This window comes from Grammomys surdaster, unplaced genomic scaffold, assembly GCF_004785775.1.
Source record: "Grammomys surdaster isolate TR1022 unplaced genomic scaffold, NIH_TR_1.0 125977, whole genome shotgun sequence".
NCBI classification, from domain to species: domain Eukaryota; kingdom Metazoa; phylum Chordata; class Mammalia; order Rodentia; family Muridae; genus Grammomys; species Grammomys surdaster.
Genome location: NW_021620793.1, coordinates 3,622,740 through 3,639,098, shown reverse-complemented (window position 1 = coordinate 3,639,098; position 16,359 = coordinate 3,622,740).

The window sequence follows — 16,359 nt, the reverse complement described above, 5'->3', positions numbered from 1 at the left end:
TGGGTCTCAATCCCTTTCAGAAAACACAGATATTTAGATTAGGATTCATAACAGTAGCAGAATTACAGTTACAAAATAGCAATGAAAACAACTTTAGGGTCGGGGCAATCCCAGGCCAGCGTGTTGACTTCGTCCACACCTTCCTGTCCCCATTGTTGCCACTGGCTATAGAGCAGTGGTCTCCAATCTTCCTGACACTGCAGCTCTTTAACACAGTTCCTCATGGTCTGGTGACCCCAACCATAAAAATGACCTTCATTGCCAATTCATAACTGTAATTTTGCTACCATTATGAATCATAATGTAAAAATCTGATCTGGAGCATGGTGTGAGGTGACTCTGTGAAAGGGTCATTTGATGCCCCGCCCCCAGGGGTCATGACCCACAGGTTGAGAACAGTTGCACTAGAGCATGTGTCAGCTGTCTTCAGGGCACTTTCCTTACCTCAACAGCGCCATCTGGTCACTCACTACACATTTTCCTTAAGTATTTATATTTTAGCCTTTATTGGTTACTGATATTGGTATCTGTTGTGTTTCTGTACACAATCGTTATAGAATAATTAAATTAGGCTAATTAAAATATCACCTCCCATAATTATGTGTTTTTTTTTTCTTTTTTGTGGTGTGAAGATTTGAAATCCTCCCTCTTAGCAGTTTTGATATAGATGCACTATGTTGTTAACTGTTAATGGCAGACATCACACCGCGCTGTCTACCTCAAAGGCTCCTTCCCGCTAATTGGAATTTCTTGCATCATGAAAGCCCCTGGGTCCTCATGCTCTCTTTTAATCCCACAGAAACTGCCTTTGAGGAATTTGATTTTTTTTTTTTTTTTTTTTTTTTAGATTCTGTGTGTGTCATGAGGTTGTAAGGTCCACACACCTGGCTTACGTCACTTAGGGCAGTGTCCTCCAGGCTGGTCCTCACTGTTGCAAATGATGGGGTTTTGTTCCTTTGCAGGGCTGAGGGGATTTCCATTGTGTACACACACAACCTTTTCTCATTCTGTGCATCATGGCTGCATCCTTAGTCTGGTTCCGAATCTTGGCTGTGGTGAACAGGGCTGGAGGGAACGTGGGGATTCTTCAACACACAGGCTTCATGTCATTTGGATGCACAGACAGAAGGGTTGTGGGGACCTAGGTAGTTCTTCATTTGTAGATGAATTCCAAGCAGGTCTGTGACTTGACATGTAGGCAAGGATGACGTTGAGCTATTTGAAAATACTGTTTGAGAATTTCATACATGCACACAATGAAACATCATATCCACCTCCTATCTCCTCTCTCCAACTATCCCGGGTCCACACTTCCACACCCGGCTCCCAACTTCACCTTCTCGTATCCTTTTCCTCTACAGTCCTCTGACTCCATTTAGTGATGCCCACAGGTATGTGTATGAGGGTGAGGCCATCCACTGGGGCATGAGCTTTTTAAGCCTCTCAATTCCTCCTCCCACTTGGGAGGTTTAAAGGCTTGCACGGGACCACACCAGGTTTCTGCGGTGCCAGGAATAGAACCCAGGGCTCCTGGGTTCTCTTGCCCTTGCATGCTCAACCAACACTGTCAACGGAGTCGCAGTCCCCACCCAGCAGTTCTTTTCCTTTTGCCTTTTAGAGGAATCTCCAAATTGATTCTCCCCGCAGCCACACTCATTTACATTTCTGTCAGCAGTTAACGTCTATCTATTGACCACCTTCTGGGTTCCAGGCACTGTGCTAGCGTTGGGCCTCACAGGGTGAGAAAGGCAGCCACTCAGTCCTTAGAATTTTGCAAGAGGGAACTGCAACATAGAGCAGGTGCCAGTCTTCAGGACAGTGGCTGAGTCAGCTGCCCATTCCTGCCTCCATCCTCCTCCCCCCATTCTCTCTCTCTCTCTCTCTCTCTCTCTCTCTCTCTCTCTCTCTCTCTCTCTCTCTCTCTCTCTGGAGGTCAGAGGACAACTTGAGGGATGCAGTACTCTTCTTCACTATGCGTGTTCCAGGGTTTGAACTCTGGTCTTCAAGCTTGGCACCAAGCCCCTTAACTCATTGAGCCATCTATTGGCCCATCATCTTATTCTTTAAAATAGGATCTCTCACTGAACCTGGCATTAAAGGATTAAAGGGGCCAGACTTGCTGACTAGTGAGATGGAACCTCCTGTCTCTTTTGTCTGCCTCCCCAGTTCTGAAATTGCAGGCATGAACAAATGAACTCTCTCTCTCTCTCAATCTCTCTCTCTCTCTCTCTCTCTCTCTCTTTCTCTCTCTCTCTCTCCTTCTTTCTCTTACATGGATGATGAGAATTCAAACTCAGGTCCTCACACTCACACAGTAGGCACTTTCCTACTTGAGGCGTCCCTCCAGTTCTCTCTCTCTCTCTCTCTCTCTCTCTCTCTCTCTCTCTCTCTCTGTGTGTGTGTGTGTGTGCTGATCATATTGGGTCACTTCCTGCCATTTGTTGACAGCAGGAAGAGGTACTGGGTGACTTCTGATTGTATATATGGCACGCCAAGACCCCTGTTTAGAACCCATCACTGTTATATCAATATCCACACCAGCGTAGGACAAGCATCTGTGCTCAAAGTGTCTCTGAGTCACCATGGGGCTGGGGATCCCACTGGCTTGGGGATGATGCTTCCAGGGTCCAGTCTTCCCTCTGGAATCAGAGCCATACGTGCAGACCAGGACTACGAGGGAACTTCTTGCTGCGTTGACTTGCAAGCTGAACCACAGTTTCCACCGTGTCTACCCTGCATCTGTCCTCCTAAAACTCCAGATACCCCACAGGCCTCTCCTATCCTGGTGCAGTGTATAGAACTTGGAACACAGTAGGTCTACATTAAGCATAGGTGGATGGAACGGACACTACCTTCCCTTCTATGGCATTTCTCTCTGTATCAGACTTACCCACCTCTCCTACCAGACCAGGGAGTAGTTGAGAACATAAATCATGCTGTTGATCCTTTTCTGGTCCTTGTATATGGACAGAGTCAGCAAAGGTTTGCTCAATGAATGAATGAATGAATGAATGAATGAATGAATGAATGAATGAATATAGCAGTGAATACATCAAAGCAGGTAAGCATCAGTATATATATATATCAAGCACAACCCTTGAATCAGGGTTTTGAGAAAAAGTAAAGGGAGCACTTGGGAAGCCCCCTTTGGTGCTGAGCCAGCCCCCCCCCACCCCCTTTTATTTGTGGTCCAGGACAGCTGATTTTGTTCAAAGCATCAAAGCTTGCCTTAAGTTCAGATGCCTAGGTGATTTTCCTAAACCTTCAGCTATTTGTCCTATGAGGCTGGTGCCCCTACACGGATGCTCACCCCGCCAATCCAGTCTGCTCTCTGAATTCTGTGCCCAGGAGACTCCTTACGGTTGCCCTCTCAAATTCGGCTTTCCAGATGATTTCCACATTTGTGATAATGACCATTCTGTCTAATTCTACCTTCCCTGTCTCCTGATGGGCTCTTCAGACGCGCCTGTGCTTTTGATCTTTCCAGAGAGCAAATGCGAGCAGACTAATAATAAAAAAAAAAATCTGTAATGTAATGATTTTAATAAGTCAATCTGTCCTTGGCTGTCACGGAACCAGGCTCCCATCTTCCCGTGGAAGAACTCATCCTGTGGAATGACCTCCCTGTCACGAAAAATTACTCCATATGGTAATGTAATCACAAAAGAGAAACATCACTTCTCTATATATTATTCCCCGCAGAAACTGCAGTAAGAAAGCCATCACATTAAAAAATATTGAGGATGCTGCTGCTCCCGTTTGCCAGGCTGATGGGCTTCATTTTCTTTATAGGGGAAGCAAACTTGGTCCTCATTGGCAGCATTTTATTTTAAGGGTTCATTAGGCAATCGTACATTGTGCCGGGACACCTGTGGAAGCGACGGCTATATCTACGTGAATATCAATGCGCTTGTTCTGACTCACGCCGTTACAGTCAATAACAGATGCCTCTGTAAAGGACAGGCACTTAAGGAGAGGTGAGCGTGTGGCAGCATCCACCAATCTTCCGGAATATGTTGGAGGCAAGCGGTGTGTGTGTTTTAGATTTAGGAAGTCAGCGCGAGGAGAGATTAAGGAATCTCTCTTCTATTAAGTATCACCTTCCGTTCTAAGTGTGGTGCTGGGCAGAGATATGGATGTGTTTAAACAGCATCTTACCACAGAGAGAATCCTCTCTCTGAACCACACTTACTACACAAGGAAAATATTTTTCTTCATCTCTGTAGGGCTGTGGAGACGATTGAGCCAAGGTTGAGTTGAGCTGAGAAGCCTTCCTGTCTTATGAATTATTCATCGGTTTCCAAACTCTGAAATGCAGGCTGGTTCTCTGTTGCTGGTGAGGATCAGAGAGGGGGTGAAATAATCCAAACACTTTGTGCCTCAGTTTCTTACACTTAAACTGGAGTTCAGATCCCAGATCTTATACTGAGAGACTCACAAATGCCTAAAATTCCAGCCCTAAGGATCTGACGCCCCCTCTGGTCTCTGTGGGTACTGCACACACATACAATGATTTTTAAAAATTATTTATTTATTTATTTATTTATTTATTTATTTATTTATTTATTTATTTTACAGCATACAGCTTTCTGCCTGCATGTATGCGTGCAGGCCAGAATAGGGCACCAGATCTCATTATAGATGGGCCACCATGTGGTTGCTGGGAATTGAACTCAGGACCTCTGGAAGAGCAACCTGACAACCTGAGAGCCGTTCATCAAGCATCTTTCACTTAGAGAGATGATCAGCCCTTTGCCAGCCTGACACTCACCCAGGAAGCTAGGCCAGCTGGCCAGGCTGCCCCAAGGATCTGCTGGCCCTGCCTCCCCACTGCTGGGATTATACGTTTGCACCACCATGCCTGGCTAAAGGCAAATGTTTCAACAGTTCCAGCTAAAACCTACATGATTTCTTAGAATTATGATGTCTAGCATTTAGCAAATTGCCACACATGTCAGTAAAAGGACCAAAATGACTGAAAATTACAAGAAAAGGGTATCTGTGAGTTATCACAATGTTGGGATTTTCAAACACGGACTTTAACGTAACAGCGGTTTATCCATCCAAGGAAACAAAAGAAAAGTGAGAAATATTACTAAGAAAGTAGAATCTGTATGAACAAAACAGAGCGGCTACATTAAAAAAAGAAGAGGAAGAATTAAGGTTCAATGGGGAGGGTGGGGGATGAGGGCTCAGCCAGCCAAATCTCTTCCTCGAAAGCGTTGGATCCTCAGTTCAATCTCAAGAACCCCTATAAAACTTCAAGATGGCCTTACAAATCCCGTCGTGTCATTTTGCCTGAATATGGTCTGCTGGTTGATACAGTCTCAAATCTGCCCAGGTTCAAAGAGGGTTAGCTTAAACCCCTACTTCCCGGGGGCGGGGGACAGCGTCAAAGAATCTGCTACTGATTTAGACCCACCAAGGTGAAGTTGTGTAGATTGCTTCAAAGACACAGTGCAAAGGTGAACTGTGGGAACACGGAGAGCGGCAGGGAGCCTAAGTGAACTTGAACCTGTGACAAAACAAGAGGTTGTATTCGCAGCTGACTGCAGAGCTTTCATCTTTAGTGGGAGGGGCAGGGAAGGTTAGAGCGGCTAAGCATGGTGCTTTCCTGCTCCGAGAGGAGCCGCATAAAAGCGTGCGGTGAGGTGACTAGGCAGACCCTGGGAAATGCTGTGCAGTGCCACAGTTGTGAATGGGCAGTGATGACTGCGGGCTTGTGCATCCCTGGAGCACATTACGGGGTGAGGCGTTCTCGGATGTCTGCCGCAGATGAGGAAAACAGCTTAGTTCGGTGAAGCCACACAAAGCTGTGGAGGGTGGAGTGACCAGATTCTAGACTGTTTCTTTAACGCTGGTTTTCCTCACACGAGGGAAAAAACGAGAGAACTCATTAGTAACTGATTGATTGCAGTTGAAAATGACCCAAAACTCAAGGCCTAGAGGGACTTCAGTCAGGCTGGCGCCTGAGTCTGGAAGGGAGGAGGAGGGTCGAGTTCTGCTCAGGCCTGTTTTGTGTTTTTTTCTCACTGCTGTGAGGCCACTCTAGGCTAGATGGTGAGACTCCATCTAAAAAAGGCAAAAAAATAAAGCAAGGTGCTGAGGAAACTCAGTGGATGATATGTGGTCACACAAATAGAGGACCGGAGTTTGGAAATGGGTGTGTATAATGGCTTACCCATAATCCCACTGCTCGAGAGGCAGGAACAGAAGATCCCTGGATCAAGCCAGCCAGCTAGACAAGCCAAATTGGCAAGCTCTGGGGACAGTGAGAGGCACTGCCTCAGTAAACAGAATTGGGGAGTGAGGTGGCTGTGCCTCTGTATCTCATGGACACTCCCCCCCCCCCCAGCATGCTAATTGAGCTTTCAACCCTTCCTTGCAAGAACAATGAATGTCCTTTGGTTTCCATTTCAAAGGCCACACATTCGTGTTTGGGCCTGATCCTCACCACTTAAAGTCCTGTGTGGGGTTGAAGGCAGAGGGACAAATGGGGTGGGAGGGGAGGGAATTGTTATACTTTTCAATTCAAAGCTTCTTCCGTTTTGGAAATGCTGGAAGAAATTATGTGTCTTGGGACCTTTCCTTGAATTAATTGACCAGAAAGCTAGGAAGACAGACTCTGGGCAATGGGCTCTAGCTACTTTCCCCCAGAAGCACTAACTGGTGTGATAACATTGCTATTGTCTGTTATGTTAAAGTATGAATTCACAGAAGGACATAGGAAGACATTTGGACATTGTATCTGCCAGCTTTCCATAGGTATGGCAAACATCTGACAGGTCAATCAGACACGCGCGCGTGCGCGCGCGCGCGCACACACACACACACACACACACACACACACACACAAGCTCCTGCACACAGAAACATACAAGATTATAAAGTCGTGAAAATTTTACAATTTTTATTTAAGATTCTTGAATTAAATAGACAATCTGTGGAAAATATGGCAGGTGGGCTCTGGTTGTACAGTGGGGTTCCTGGTGTGACGTAACTAGCCGTGTGGAGGTTTGAATGGGAAGGGCCCCTGGAAGCTCACAGATTTGAATGCTTGGTCATTAGGGAATGGCACGACTTGGCAGGGATTAGGAGGTGTGGCCTTGTTGGAGTAGGCGTGGCCTTTTTGGAGGAAGTGTATCACACAGGGTGAGCTTTGGGGTTTGAAATGCTCATGCCAGGTCCAGTGTCTCTAGCTCTTCCTGCTGCCTGCCGATCCTGATCCAGAACTCTCAGCTACTCACCCCTCCATGTCTGCTTGCATGCCACCATGCTACCCACCATGATGATAATGGACCAATCCTCTGAACCTGTAAGCAAGCTCTAGTTCATTGGTTCCAATGATAAGAGTTGCCATGGTCATTGTGTCTCTTCACAGCAAAGGAACACTGACTAAGACAAGGAGTAATTACAATTTTCACAGCTTTCCTTCTGCATCCTCTCCTTGGCTGCAGTGAACAATTGTTGCTTTTGAAACAAGGAAAATATTTTGCGAAATGTTGTTGGCTGGTGAGTTGTTAAAACCAGCAGGAAGCACTGCTTGGGGAATGGAGTTTTGTAGGCCCTGGTGTCTGTCTGAGTTACAGGTGTTGTTTGCGATGAGCCTCTGTTCCTTTGTTGTCACTCACTTTGGGCTGGTTGTAAAGATTCAGGGACAGAGCAGTGTCATTCTGCATTTCTGCCTCGATGCAAACAGTGAGGGATGGGACAGAGGTGTGGTTCTCAAACTCCTGTGTACCTTTGGGAGCCATGATGAAGGAAACAGTTCTTGCTTGTCCAAATTGTTTTATTTATGGCGGATGAGGGTGTACACATCTTACTTGGGGTGAACCAGAGATTAAATACCTTTTGCAGGAAAGGATGCCCAGGAAGGGAAGCTCACTGGCTAAACACTGGGAGCTTATTCAGATACCTCACTAGAATGGAGAACTCTAGGTTTTTATGTTATGTGATTGGTTGTCATGGTTTTCTTAGTGGGTATTGTGGTCACAGGCTCTAGGGCTGTTCTCAATTATGAGATTTATCAGGGGTTCTGAACTTGCTATATAACCTTACCGCCTCTTCTCTCTGGTAGCATGGTCCACTGTCACACAATTTAAGGACTGTATTTTAGAAATCTTGGCTGAAAATAATAGAAGGCAACTCCAGTCAACTTCAGCTGAAAAGGAATGTTCTAGAAACCTATAAACTGGTTTGCAGAAGGCTGGAGATCAAAGCTCGCAGAAACAAGTATAATGAGAAGAGACAGTGTTACTGTTGAGGAAGAAGGGGCCAGCTCCTGGCCTCTCACATCCAGACAATGCCCCAGACATTGACTATGCCCCCAGCAGTTTTACTGCCATGTTGAGGAAACCCTGTGATAGAGGTTTCTCTGTTTCCTCCTTCAACATCGGAGAACATTAAACCACCAACACTCAGGTCAGCTGCTTCCACAGCACTGGCTAGGAAGCCAGGAGAGGAACATCCACCCGATGGTATAGGAAGTGCTCTTCCATGGTGTCTCAGGAGTCCTCTCACCCTCCACTGGTGGTGAGATTTCTTTCCAAAGAATAAGGCTTGGTGCTCAACTGGCAGAATTCCACCCACGAGACACTGTGGGTCAATGTCGTCAAGGCTTGAAACAGAAAGGAAATGTTTATTTCATGTGGATGGGGAAGAACATATGGCCAAATCACTCACACTTCTGCAGAGAACACCAGGCATACACGTGCCTGTGTCCTCCTCAGAGTAAACACAGGAGCCACGCAGCGCGCTGCAGCAGGGGCCGGGTGGTTAAGCATCATATGCCTTTACTTCTGGCTCATCATGACCAAAGAATTGTTCAACGGTCTGCTCTGAGCACCCAGCGTCTGGCCTCCCTTGCAGAGGTGACCTTGCTAGGACATCCTAGTGTTTCCAGGATCTGGGAGGTAATAAGGGGAGAGAATGGATACAGAGAGTCACCCAACAGGCTTCTGACGTGGCACACAGCTCATCCTTGCACGACCCACTGATTAAGCCACAGGGAAGTCCACATTCCCCTCTGGTCTCCATCCCAGCAGCAGCCCTGACAGAGAAGGACCGTCTGGAAACGACATTAGATTAAGCACTCAAGAATTGAATTGAAGTGGGTACGGACAGCAACAATACACTCTTTAGAAAAGAGGCATGCCTGGCTGAATAGCAGCCGCACTGATTTTAGAAAGTATGGGGATTGTGGCTCCCCTTTCCCCGTGACTCCCTTCCTTATACCTTCCTTTCCCGGAGTAAGCACTTTCAGAAACAAAGCACGCTTTCCTTAGAAGCACGTGTTACTTAGAATTCAGGCTGTTGTAAGCAGCGGTGTAGGGATACGGACTGGAGAAGAGGGCGACAGCTCTCTTTACGTACATCCCTGGCCATGAAGTTCAAACTGACCCAACTAGAGACCACTACTGTGGCAAGATTTTCCCTGTCCAATCTATTTAAATATGAGAGCAGCAGGAGGCCTGTGATTGGACATGGAAAATGGAGGCGGAGCTAAGAAGAGCAGAATGAGGTGCAGAGAGAAAGGGAGAATTAAGATGGAAGGCGGACAGGAAAAAGAGCCTGAACCGGCGTGGCCTTAAATTGCCATAGGTACATAGGATTTCATATAGGAATAGAATGATTGGGGTAACTTGTCTTTTCTAGGTGGGCAGCTTGTACCATTATCAATTGGCCTTGAAATTATTGTGTGGGCATCTTGTGCATTGAGAATTTACCGATACATAAATCTGACTGGTTAACTATAAGCTCCAAGAGTTTTGTTTTTACCATGGTTACTGGATATTGTGATAATCTAACTGTGAGGTTTGCGGTCTTCACATGGAGCTAGGCCTAGAGCCGTGGAGGCAGTGGAGTTGGTGGATGGAGGCAGTAACCATGCCAATGTCTGTGGGGGGCGGGGGCTAGAGGGTCTGGCGAGATGAGAACACACCGCTGGGGACAGGTGACCTGCCGGTGCTGGCATTAGCGCCGGAACTTGGCAGTTCAATTTGGTTACTGGAATGTGGGACTGCTGACTACAGGGGTTTATGGCTGAGAAAGAACTAGTGGCTCCAGGGACAAGAGAACCAGAGCTGGGAACACAGCGATTGGGCGCTGTGGGCGTTAGCCGCTCAATTTTTAATACTTCCCGCAACACACTACCATATATTGTTTTTTCCTCCTGATTGGAAGAGAGCACTACACACTTGTTTTTCTTCTTGACTCCTAGTGGTACCATACCATCATCTCTATACCCTATTTCAGGGCCTTAAGCAGGCCTACCTGTTGTTTCGTATTTCCTGTTGTGGAAAGGCGGTTGGTCAGTCCCTCTCAGAGCTAACCTCCTGCCTAACAAGTTTGTCACTTCTTAGGAAGGAAACAGAGAAACAAATACTGCCTGGGACCAAGATAAGTACAATGCCTTAGGCACAATATATTGACTAAGGAGCAGTTGAAACCATAGCCTACCCGAGTATAGGTGAGTACAGGAATACATTCAAGTTAAGAAATTAGAATGGTATAGAACACTCACATTTGTCTACCTCCCACCTATCCAACCCATCCATTAACCTGCCCATTCATTCTTTCATCCACCATGTATCTATTCAACTGTGTAAAGTCCATCTACCCAACCCCCATTCATCACAGCTATTCATCTATCTCCAGTCACTTATTCATCTACCTACCCAGCCATCTATCCATCTTCCCAGCCATCTATCCATCTTCCCAGCCATCCATTCATCTACCCAGCTATCCATTCATCTACCCAGCCATCCATTCATCTATCCAGTTATCTATTTATCTAGTCAGTCATCCATTCATCTATCCAGTTATCTATTCATCTACCCAGCCATCCATTTACCTACCTGGCCATCCATTCATCTACCCAGCCACCCACTCTTCCATCTATCCATCAATCCACCTACCTACCCACCAACACATCCCACCTGCCCATCTGCCTACGCATATAGCCACTCATCTATCTGTCTACTCACCTACATACTCACCCACATGCTAATTCACCCATGCTTCTATCCACCCACCTAGCTTCCTGACCATGACATTATCAGTTTTGTCTCGTCATATTCCCCTTTCATATGTCCCATACCCTAGAAGCCTCAAAGCAATTGGAGGGTTTGTTGTCTATCCTAGACTACTACAGAACTTATTTCATGCTTTTATTAGCCTCAAATGGGGCAATTCTACTGCCTCAGTATCCCAAGTGCTAGCATTATGGAGTATGGTGTTACACCTGATGCTTTTTGTTTTGTTTTGGAACGGGGTCTCTTCTAGCCCAGCTGGCCTCAAACTCACAAAGCCAAGGTTGACCTTCAACTCTTGATCCTTTTGCTTCTACCAACTAGGTGCTGGGATTACAGATGCTTCCTACAATACCCAGCTGGATGATGTAAATATTCTTATGGTGTAATTACAAAATACCAATGTGACCATACTGCACATAGACTTGGGAAGCACAGTATTTCCCTCCACACAAATGAAATGGATGTCAATTACTTGAGAGAGAAAATGATGGTAAAACATAGTAAAATAATTGGTAGAGGATGTATTTGGGCACTTATTAACTTTGTCCTTAATATAATTAAGTTGCAAGTTTCTATGGTTTAATTTATAATAATCATTCCACCGAGGGACTGATTCCCAGTGGCCTGAAAGCATAATGCTTCAGGCTGGCGAGAGCTGGCTCCCTCGGCACACCACTGCAAGCAAACCCTTGGGTTTAGGTGGTGTCAGAGGCTAGCTGTGGCACCAGGCTCTGTACATGACAAGCCTACAGGATTGGAAAGCCATAGAATATAGCTTTGGAGCTAGATGGTCCAATCCTGTGTTAGCAGACTACAACTTGTCATCTCAGAAACAGGAGCCTTCTTGTGTCTCCTGTGGAGAAAATTGTTTGCTTTCTCAGGGGCCAAGTCTTCCTTCCCTGTTTGATGAAGTGAAGGTGTAGCTGGAGATTCACCTAGGGATTGTGGGACCATTTAAATCAAACATTCAGTAGAGCATCTTTGGTCCTTCTGTGCCTCCTACCACTTGTCTTTATCAAATACCATGTTGACATTGTGCTTCTCACTAGCTTCTGTCTCTTGGCTTCTTTTCTCCCAGGGCATCATGAGTCCTTCTATCCCAGCCACCCAGCCACCCACTCATCCACCCATCTATCTGTCCATTCATGCACCTGCCTACACATCCATACATCCCTCCACTCATCTTTATGTCCATCCATCCATCCATCCATCCATCCATCCATCCATCCTCTTATCAATGTATCTATTCATCCATCCCACTCAACCACTAATTTGTTCCTTTTCTACCTACTTTACCCTCAATTCATCCACATAACCATCTATCCACTCATCCATCCACATAACTATTCTTCCTTCCTTCCTTCCTTCCTTCCTTCCTTCCTTCCATCCACCCATTCATCCATCCACCCATCTGTCCTCTTACCAAAGAATCTATTCATCCAGTTGACTTGATCACTAATTTATTCATTGCTTATCTACTTAGCCTTCAATTCATCCACTTTTCCACCCACTCAACCATCCATCCATCCATCCATCCATCCATCCATCCACTCATCCATCCATCCACTCAACCATCCATCCATCCATCCATCCATCCATCCATCCATCCATCCATCCATCCATCCATCTATCCATCGACCCATCCATCCCCTATCTCTCCACCTTCTCACACATAGCATCCATCAAACTACAGTGTACCTTGCTCCCAGTGCTTTATGTCCCACCTTTTGCCTGTATGCCTTTCTCCTATCATCTCTCCACCTCCAACCCCTCAATCACTTTAACCCCAGGTTCTTCCACCTTCTCTCTGAAATTAGCTCTATAGCAACCCCAACCTGTCCCAGGCTGGATGGGTAATCACCCAAGCTCAGGGGCTGAGAAGATATCTCAGTCAGTAAAGCTTTGTCTATCTCAGCACTGAGTTTAGTCCTTACGACTCGCACAAAAAGGCTGGGCATGGTGGTGATCTTTTCCTCCCAGCTCTAGAGTCACAGAATCAGAGAGTCCCTGTGGCTTGCTGACCAGACAGTCTAACCAAATAGGGGAGCTCCAGGCACAGTAAGAGGTGCTGTTTGTTTCAACTAGATAGAGAAAAATTAAAAATGACACCTAATGTCGCTCTCTGGCCTTCAGCTACACACATGCAAATACATGTGCACACACACAATAACTGTTTTCACCCTACTAGACTGTAGGTACCTCAGCTGCTTGGTTATTTCTTTCACACTTATCTATACAGCACACAGCAGTACACAGTAGAAAATCCACAAACGTTGCTGAGTCTGTGGCCCTATTTATTTATTTATTATCATCAAAAGAACTCTCTGAATTGACTTCCCAAGTCATCTTTCTCATTCATAAAGCTGGAAATTGGGAGTCACTAAACCTGCCCATCTCTGCTCTCATCTCCTGATAGTGCATTGGTCTCTTCAAAGACCGTTTCTCCCTATAAGCTGTGAGCCACAGGAAAGGGAGGACAATTTCCTGAAAGCAGCAGGTCTGAAGAGACTGAAGTATTTTATTTTATTTTATATATTTGACCGTTCTTTTGCTATGCAGCCTTTGCAGATCCTTCTCTTCCCAGACTGAATATAAGCTCACAGCAATTCTTTTGCCTCCCTACCTTGACTGAAACTTTTTCTAGAAGGTTCCTGCTGAACACTGACTGCCCTTAGCCCTGTTGCCTTGCCATAGAACAGAGCTACTGGTTTGTAGCTCCCAGATTTCTCTTGATTAGAGACAAATTGACCAAAAAGGTAAAAGAAAGGGCTCTGAGCTCTCGGAAGGATGGTGAGCAGGGGATATTGGATGATGAGCCGTTTCTTCTCTGAAGGACCTCCTGTCAGGTGCGGTGCTGAATGTGTTTCTGGATGTACTGCAGGGAATGGAAAAAAAATACCTCCTCTCCTCTGGACTTCTGCAAGGACTCAGAAATGACTATATGTGGCTGGTCCCTATGCAGCTTCTCTCGGTAAAGTGGTAACAGTTCTTATTTTGTCTTCTTGAGTTTGAAGCTTCTTTATTATCAGCTCCCAAAGCTGAAATCCCAGTGTAACTGCTGGCCTGGATATCCTTGGTCCTTTTTTTAGCCTTTTTTGCCCAAGTGAGCCAGGTTTGGTTACATGACTTACTGGGGGCAAGGCAGTGTGGGTGGAAATAACTTGTGTCCCCTCAAAGCCGAGGCATGGTCTACCTTGTCTTCCCTTGGCAGGGAATGTTTCAGAAAAGGGAATGTTCTATCAGCCTGGGTCTCAGAATGAAGGGAACCTGGGTGGGAGAAAAGGGGGTTGCCACACAATGTATGTGGGCTGCACGGTTGGCATACAGCCAGGAGAAATGCAATCAGTTCTGCTAGAGAGAGAAGAAAGAAGCGTGTGGTTGGTTTGGGAGAGAAATCTACATAAGGGACCCAAATACTTTTACCAGAGAACTCCTTCAGCAAAGTGGCTGAATAAAACAGTTACTCCAAAAAAAAAAAAAAGTCAATACCCTTCTCTATACAAATGACAATTGGACTGAGAAAGAAATCAGGGAAATACTACCCTTCACAATAGCCACAAAATATAAAATATGTTCGTGCAACTCTAACCAAGTAAGTGAAAGACCTGTATGACAAAAACTACAAGCCTTTGAAGAAAGAAATTGAAGAAGATCTCAGAAGACCAAAAGATGTCCTGTGCTCATGGACTGGGTAGGATTAGCATAGTAAAAACGACCATCTTATCAAAAGCAATCTACAGACTAAACACGATCCCCACCGAAACTCCAACATAATACTTTACAGACCTCCAAAGAGCAGTGCTCAACTACACATGGAAAACAAAACCCAAGATAGCTAAAATAAACCCATACAACAAAAGACCTTCCAAAGGTATCACCATCCCCGACTTCAAGCTGTACTACAGAGCAATAGTGATAAAAACTGCATGGTACTGGCATAAAACAGACAGGTTGATCAATGGAATTGAATAGAAGACCCAAATGTTAATCCACACACCTATGGACACCTGATATATTTTTTTTTTATAAAGAAGCCAGAAATATACAAAGAAAAAAGAAAAAAGCTTCGACAAATGGTGCTGCTCTAACGGGATGTCAGCATGTAGAAGAATGCAAATAGATCCGTATCCATCACTCTGCGCAAAACTCAAGTCCAAGTAGCCCAAAGACCTCAACACCGAACCTGATAGAAGAGAAAGTCAGGGCGCAGTCTTGAATACATTGGCACAGAAGACAACTTCCTGAACAGAACACCAATAGCTCAGGCACTAAGACTGACAACTAGTAAATGGACCTCGTGAAACTCAAAAGCTTTTATAATAATAATAAGGCAAAGGACAATGCCAATAGGACAAAGCAGCAGCCTACAGAAAGGGAAAGATCTTCACCAGCCCCACATCTGACAGATGACTGATTTCTATAATATGTAAAGAAGAAACTAGACATCAACAAATGATGCAATTAACAGACGGGATACAGATGTAAGCAGAACTCTTGACAGAGGAGTCTCAAATGGCTGAGAAGCACTTAAAGAGATGCTCAACATCCTTTGCCATCAGAGAAATGCAAATCAAAATGACTCTGAGATTCCATCTTACCTCTGTCAGAACGGCTAAGATCAAAGGTACAGGTGACAGCTTCTGCTGAGGAGGATGTGGGGCAGAGGTACACTCCTCCATTGCTGATGGGGGCACATACTTCAACAGCCACTTTGGAAATCAATATGGTGGTTTCTCAGAAAATTGGAAATTGACCTACCTCAAGACTCATCTAAACCACTCCTGGGCACACACCCAAAGGACACTTCATCCTTCTATAAGGACACTTGCTTAGCTACGTTCATAGCAGCTTTTTTCACAATAGCCAGAAACCAGAAACAACCTAGATGTTCCTCTGCAGTGCTAAGTTTTTGCTACACTGCCTTGGCTCCCAGAGAATTCTACGCGCACCTGCCCTGGAACTATCTTTGGATCCGTGAATGAAAGACACACACACACACACACACACACACACACACACACACTAGCTTATTTTTAATATGTCTTACTAGCTAAGTGGTTGGGCACTTCCAAGCATCCCCCGGCTAGTGTGCCCTTCCCTCTGGTACTCCTGGACCAACACCTTCTAAATCTACTTTCAACTCTGCTGCTCTGTTACCTTCTGTGAAGCTCACTGGTCTTTGCTTTGCCTTCTGGGGGCTGCTTTCCCTTTACTCCTATATTTCAGACAATCTCCCCTCTGCAGCCATGGTTGGCTGATAGCCCCAGGAGGCCTGCCCTTTTCTGAAGAAAAATGGGAGGAGGAGTGGATTAGGTCAGGGAGAGGG